Raw genomic sequence first — 7,915 nt, 5'->3', positions numbered from 1 at the left:
CTGATCCTCAGTATGTCAGACTGACATAGAGCCATAGAGATGTACAGCATGGAAACAGACCCTTCAGTCCAACCTGTCCATGCTGACCAGATATCCCAACCCAATCTAGTCCCACCTGCCAACACCCGGCCCATACCTCTACAAACCCTTCCTATTCATATACCCATCCAAATACTTCTTAAATGTTGATTGAGATGACATTACTGAGCCATCTTCTTCCTTCAGGCTAATGATCAGAGTCCTCCCTACGCACCTTCTGCACAGAGCAGACCCTGACCTGGAAGATTATTGTGGAGGCTTCTGAGGCAAAGACAGTTGTCCCCATCTCTCTCTCTCATCTTCTGAACACCTTTGAGGATGAATAATCTCATGATGTTCCCATTGACTGTTTCCCACCAGTTAGCTGGAGACTCAAAGAGGCGCTTCACACTTGTTAAACTTTTGTAGTCCCTTTTGAGTTCCTCGATGATTCCTGGGGTCAAAAGTTTCACATTCAGTTTCTACGTTCTGTTGTCAGCTGCTGGTTGACTTGTAGATGACAGTCGCCCAACAGGAGGCAGTGGTCAGAGAAGAACATTAGCTTGATGTCAGTGTTTCTATGCAAGAACATTCAGGAGACAAAGCCAGAAAGCTCCGGTTTCATGTCATGTTAATAAAGACCTGTCGTTGCTGGAGATTTGAAACAAAACAGAAATTGCTGAAGAAACTCCACAGGTCTGTGGGACAAAAAAAGCAAAGTTAATGTTTTGAGTACAGTGGCTTTTCATTCAAACCTGAGGTTGGTGTTGCTTTCTCTGAATTGTTTGCATACTCTGCCCACAAAGCCCATTTTTCTGGCATAGAATCATTACATAAATTCATAGTGCTGTGTCCATACCCTGCATGCCTCATTATAACATGATGATCTCAACATTTATGTAGATTTGCCATTTGAATCTGTGTGTCCTCAGTGCCCCCTCAAAGTCTGCAGATATTTTCCTAATTATCCTGCTCAGAGAGGTTTTGAACACCTCTGGAACATGTGGAACTTGAACCCAGTTATGGAATCATAGAATCATTGAGATGTACAGCATGGAAACAGGCCCTTTGGTTCAACTCGTCCATACCAACCAGATATCCTAACCTAATCTAGTCCCATTTGCCAGCAATTAGCTGAGAGGTAAAATCACTACTACCAGACCACATGAACACTTTCTCAATGCCTGCATCCTTCCTCTTCCCCAGTGAACATACCATTGCTCATCCCTTGATGTCTGCCTCATCCTTGCCCCTCCTTTAACATCAACCTTACCCTTGGTGCACCAATGCCTTCTTCTCACATCTTCCTCCTTCTGTCAGTTGACCCAAGCATCTTACTTGACCACCCTGCTGGAAGTTGCATTTGGCCAATCTTCCACAGTATGGGCTTTGGCATCTTCCCTTTCAGCACTGTGCAGCAGGAGCCAAACATCATAAAAACAGAAAGGGGCCAGGTGCTGCACATACTGAGGAAGAGTGACCACTAGGAGATACTGCAGAACTACAGCCCAAAGCAAGAGAATAATATGAGCGAGTGTCACACCAGCAATGGTGGTGGTCAGCAATAGCATTTCTGTTCACACTGCCCTGAGGAAGTGCTCATTGTCTCTTCTTGTTTACTGCCTCAGCTCCCATTGCTCACATGGCATGTGTGCCAACTTTGGCCATCCTCACTGTTTGAGAGATGACAGCTGACAGTGTCAGAACTCCAAGAGACCCTGCATGGTGTTTTCTTGACTAGGGTTCCATGTGGTAGCAGATGACTGGACAGCAGTAACCACAGTTATGACCTATGAGGTGCGTGGCTCCTTTGGTGTGGCTAGGTGCTGAGAAAAGGGATCCTGGGATGAAAGTACTGGAGATGGGTACAAGTGGGTGTATAAATGCTCCGGGAGATTATGGGTATGATCTTCATAAAACAGGAGTTCTGGCACAAGACTGATATGCTCCTGACCTTTGGTAATCTGTGTGGGGAAACTACTATCAACACAACCTTAGCCCCAACCCCATGCAGGACTCAGCCCAGCACCCTCACCAAGATCTTTCATTTCATCTGGTGATTCCATTACTGATTAAAAATCTGATTATTTCAGCATTGAATATACTTAAATGACACAGCCTCAACTGTCCTATGTGGTAAAGAATTCATAAATTCACTGTCTTCTGAGGTATTGAATTTCTCCTCATCCTAATCTGAAAAGGACAATTTCTTATTCTGAGATGCTGTTCAAGGAATATTGATGAATTCCCTGTAGGGTGACTGGAGGTTGGCTAATGTGGTGCCATTATTTAAGAAAGGCTGTGAATATAAGCCAGGGAACTAAAGATTGATAAGCCCTATGTCAGTGGTGGGTAAGTTACTGGAGGGGATTCCAATGAACAGGATTTACATGCGTTGGAAAGGCAAGGAATGATTTGAGATCATCAACATGGCTTTGTATGTGAGAAATCATGTCTCACTAACTTGACTGAGTTTTTTGAAGAGGTGACAAAGGTTATTAATGAAGGCAGAACAGTGGGCATTGTCTATATGGACTTCAGCAAAGCATTCAGATAAGACGGGTATGGATGCTAGGGCAGTTGCTTGCTCCTCCTGCAGAATGTGGCAGGTGGAAGACATGGCACACGTCTCCGCTGGCTACACCTGTGGGAAGTGCACCCAACTCCAGCTCCTTGAAAACCGTGTTAGGGAATTGGAGCTGGAGCTGGATGAACTACGGATCATTCGGGAGGCTGAAGGGGTAATTGAGAGGAGTTACTGGGTGTCGGTCACTCCTAAGGCTCAGCACAAGGATAGATGGGTTACAGTTAGGGAGAGGAAAGGGGACAGTCAGACAGTGCAGAGATCCCCTGTGGTCATTCCCCTTGGCAATATGTATACCATTTTGGATACTGCTGGGGGGGAATGACCTACCAGAGGAAAGCCATAGCAGTCAGTTCTCTGGCACTGAGCCTGACACTGTGGCAAAGAAGGGAAGGAGGCAGAATAGGAAAGTACTCGTGGTAGGGGACTCAACAGTTAGGGGAATCAACAGGAGATTTTGTGGTCAGGATTGGGATTCCCGGAAGGTATGTTGCCTCCCTGGTGCCATGGTCCGGGACGTCTCCAATCAGGTGTACAAGATTGTAAAAGGGGAGGGCGAACAGCCAGAAATCTTGTTACATATTGGCACTAATGATAGAGCCAGGAAAAGGATCGGAGATATAAAAAGTGATTTTAGGGAGTTAGGATGGAAATTGCAAAGCAGGACGAACAGAGTAGTGTTCTCTAGTTTACTACCGGTGCCACGAGATAGCGAGGCAAGGAACAGGGAGTGGGCACAGCTTAATACGTGGCTGCGCAGCTGGTGTAGGAGGGAGGGCTTCAGATATGTAGATAATTGGGATGCCTTCTGGGGAAGGTTGAACCTGTTAAAGAAGGACGAGTTGCATCTGAACTGGAAGGGGTCCAATGTCCTGGGTGGAAGGTTTGATCGAGTAGTTTGAGAAAGTTTAAACTGGTATGGCAGGGGGGTGGGAACACAGCTGTATACCGGAGGTGAGAGTTGATGAAAATGAGCCAATAGCAAGAAGTAGACCAGCTAGTGGGAAGGATTTTTGTGGGAAGGAACCAAGGGATCAGTTAAAGTGTGTTTGCTTTAATGCAAGGAGTATCAGGAATTAAAGTGACGAACTTAGAGCATGGATCAGTACCTAGTGCTATGATGTTGTGGCCATAACAGAGACATGGGTTTCTCAGGGGCAGGAATGGTTGCTGGATGTTCCAGGGTTTAGAGCATTTAAAAAGAATGGGGGGGGGAGGGTAATAGAAGGGGATGTAGCACTAGTAATCAGAGGGTATCGCAGCTACATTGTCGAGGAAGATCTGCCTACCGAGTCAGTATGGGTGGAAATTAGGAACAGCAAGGGAGCAGTCACCTTGTTAGGGGTTTACTACAGGCCCCCCAATAGCATTAGGGAGATGGAAGAAAGCATAGGTCGGTAGATTTTGGAAAAGTGTGGATGTAGTAGGGTTGTTGTAATGGGTGACTTTAACTTTCCCAATATTGATTGGAACCTCATTTGAGCAGAAGATTTGAATGGAGCTGTTTTTGTAAGGTGTGTTCAGGAGGGTTTCATAACTCAGTACGTTGACAGGCCGACGAGGGGAGAGGCCATTCTAGACTTGGTGCTCGGAAACGAGCCGGAGCAGGTATCAGATCTTGTGATGGGAGAGCATTTTGGTGATAGTGACCACAACTGCCTCACATTCTACATAGCTATGGAGAAGGAGAGGATTAGGCAAAGTGAGAGGATATTTAATTGGGGAAGAGGAAACGATAATGCGATTAGACATGAGTTAGGAAGCATAGACTGGGAGCAATGGTAAAGGCACTATAGACATGTGGAGACTGTTTAAGGAACAGTTGTTGCAAGTGATGAATAAATATGTCTCTCTGAGAAAGGCAAGAAGTGGTAAGATAAAGGAACCTTGGAGTGGGATGCGCTCATTCAGCCTCAGAGCCAACAACAATGTTCCCCTCCCCTTCCTTACACAGTCATCAGGGCCATTCCGAACGGTGATTTCCGAGAGGGGGTATAGCTCAGTGGCAGAGCATTTGACTGCAGATCAAGAGGTCCCCGGTTCAAATCCGGGTGCCCCCTTCCGATTACTTTTCCTCAAACTTGAGGGGAAGCAAACCAAATAATTAAACTACTTTTATTTTACACGCGTGGGGAATACCATTAATTCATTTGCTTTTGTGGAGTGAAGGTATGGAATATGACTAAGCTGGGAAAATAAATCTACCGGTTTTAACCCCCTTTGGTTCCCCCCCAGCCCTCGTCCATTAAAACTAAACGAAGTCCAATCCAGTCGATATGTCAAAAATCCTAAAATGCTCACTCAGGACAACTAGCAAATGTCGAACAATTTTCGTTATAAGGGCAAATGAAAAAATGAGAAATTTTCCACAAGCTGCAAGGAGGCGCTACAATAAACTTTAATTCCGACGTTGCCGAAAAATGGCAACAGTTGACGCTTCTTCTTTCTCGACCGGGCTCACTTTTTGCACTTTTAGCTTTAAATTACTGCAGAGAATGGCCGTGGAAAGGACAGAAGGGAGCGAGAATATTAGAACAAAGCAAAAAATAAAGGAGGTTTAGAAAAATATGTCCCTTGTTCCTTATTCACGGTGTTTGTTCATGTATCTATATAGCTGCGATTAAAGATTTAAAAACTGCTCGAACCCTGATCAATGTTATCAAATAAATAATCTATACCTTGAATTAAACTGTCCAAAGACGGCAAAAGGTGGACTGTTACTCCGAACTGGAATGATGGTAGCACCACAGTGCAGCACTACCTGGCAGTCAGTTCATTCATCGACTGATCCAGGATTAATAAAATAAATTCATAATTGCAGCTGTTCCTTGCGACACGTTATCTCGCAAATAAACCAAGGAGGCTTCCTGAACTTCAGATATAAGTATGCTTTCTTCAGTAATCCAGGATATACATGCAAAAAGAACATTATCATGATTCATTTGGTAGGAACAGCATGGGGGACAAAGAAGGTACAAATCTAAATGGGATGCATGAGCAAAGAGACCTGTGTGGATATGTGCAGGAGTAACTAGAGGTGACAGGACAGGTTGAAAGAGTAAATTATAAAGTATGCCAATATTAATCTCAAACCTGCCTTAAGTAGCTAATGTTTATTTACAATGAAACAGAAATTTGATGCGCAGTGCTGCTGTCCATTGTAAAATAAGAAATAAAATAACCATTGATTTTGAAACGGAGTTAGCTTTGTTTGAATTTATATCGTACTAGATCAAAAGATCTGATTATATCAATAATTCAAAACACAAAGAATCCTAAATAAATTACAATTTGCAAATACCTTTGAAAGTTTATTTCTGAAGAGAATGACATATGTAGATCTTCCATTCTCTGTCCTGAACATCTTGGCTTAATGCCATATAAATTCGAACAGGGTTGGTGGCCAAATCTGGGCACAATGGATTGTTTTTATGGTTAAAGTGATGTACCTAATTCTAAACTTTCTTGTCCATATATATTTCCACCTTTATGATCTGCTGCAGTATTGTGCTTCAAGTTTTTTGTTTTACTTGTACATAAAAATATTCATTATGTCAGGCTAGTTTGAGCTTAATACCCTTTATTCTAAAGTAGGTTCCTGCTAATTCTGTGCAAAAGAACATGCAATCCATCCAGTAAACATGATAATGAAAGTAGAATGATTGTGAGTAACACCATCGCTTACTCTCACTAAGGTGAGCTTGCTGAAAAAAGTTTCCATACCAGTGGAAGCAACATCGAGATATGTGAAGCCGTTGAGAGAAACACTTCAATCAAAAAAAAGATTTACATTGCTATTAATTACTTTCCTCAAAAATAATGCCATACCATCAAACATGTGTATCATATTTTAAAACGAAATATTTTAATACAGTTTATTCATTCACATGGTTAGGTTGTTGCTGGCTGGGCCAGCATTTATTGCCTATCTCTAATCCCCTAGAGGGCAGTTGAATCAACCACATTGTGGGTCTGGAGTCACATGAAGGCCAGACCAGGTAAGGATGGCAGTTTTCCTCCTTAAGTGAACCAGGTAGATTTTTCCGACAATCAACAACAGATTCATGGTTTAAATATAGTTAAAGATTAAATATCTGTCAATTCTGCAGGAATGTATATTGATTTATCTCCCTATCCTTTGCACATGTGTTGCACTGATACTCTCTGTAAATGTGACAAATTTGACCTGGGAGCATCAATCATACCCTTTATGTACTTGGACTTGACATATCAAAACCATTCGGGAACAACTAATCTGGGTTAAATCAATAGGCTACAAAAAGGACATGAACTCAATGTGTGGGAAACCTCTTACAGAACCAATATTTGTTAACCACTGTAAATCTGGACTCTATATTGAGGAAAGCTTTTGGATAATGATTAAAATTATTTGACTCTCAATATTTGTACCCTTTTCTATAAACTCAGTCTTCCCAGATTGTGTCCTATTCTACCTTTTCAATAGTGATTCAATATCCTTTTCAACGACATTCAAAACACTCCATCAATAGCCATTTGGTGAAGCACCTCGTAGCTTAATGGGCCTTCTGTTCAAAATCTTCCTTTCATCCTCTCCTTGGTATAAAATATAACACTTAAATTAAGACCCATCACTGACACAAGACAGATAGTCAAACTTTCAGAGTTCCATAGATAGAAGTGTTGTCTCTCTGGATTGGAAAATTGCATATCACTCTGCTTTTTCAGAAGGGTGAAAGAGGAAACTCAGGAATTGCAGACCAGTGAGTCTAACATCTTTGGTGGGGAAATTGTTGGAGTCTATAGTCAAGAATAGGATGACTGAATACCTCAAGGGTTTTTAGTTAATCAAGGAGAGTCCACATGAATTTGTGACAGGTAGGTCATTCCTCACCAATGTCCAAACAACCTCTCCTCCAGATTGGACTATTTCAGAGCTAGCGAGTTTTGAGAAGGGTTGTAGCTTAGGTTGAGGTTCTGGATGTGCATTTGCTCGCTGAGCTGCAAGATTCATTTTCAGACGTTTCATTAACATACCAGGTAACATAATCAGTGAGGCTCTGGTGAAGCACTGGTGTTAGTGACCCAATTTCTAGGTATGTGTATAGGTTTCATTGGGTTAGTGATGTCATTCCTGTGGTGATGTCGGTTCCTGTTCTTTTTCTCAGAGGCCCCTGAAACCATGAACCTTCCAGCTCAGTGAGCAAATACACATTCTATTCCAAAGCTATCCTTGTTCGGCTTTCAAAGAGTTTTCTACCCTTTGTGAACCTGAAGTTATCCAACCCTTCGCTGCCCGTCCACTTATTTACATCAAGTTATATTCATGCCCCC

General features: G+C 42.6%; 1 non-coding gene across 1 annotated transcript; it reads left to right on the top strand.

Annotated features, from left to right (window-relative positions):
* Positions 1 to 4,590: 4,590 nt before the first annotated feature.
* Positions 4,591 to 4,662, top strand: trnac-gca (transfer RNA cysteine (anticodon GCA)). The gene has a single exon. It is a non-coding gene; the product is annotated as a tRNA-Cys (tRNA).
* Positions 4,663 to 7,915: the final 3,253 nt, after the last annotated feature.

Source organism: Hemiscyllium ocellatum, chromosome 3 (genome assembly GCF_020745735.1).
Source record: "Hemiscyllium ocellatum isolate sHemOce1 chromosome 3, sHemOce1.pat.X.cur, whole genome shotgun sequence".
Classification (NCBI taxonomy): Eukaryota; Metazoa; Chordata; class Chondrichthyes; order Orectolobiformes; family Hemiscylliidae; genus Hemiscyllium; species Hemiscyllium ocellatum.
Note: the sequence above shows the minus strand (reverse complement) of the source record. Positions and strands in the feature narration are given on the sequence as shown.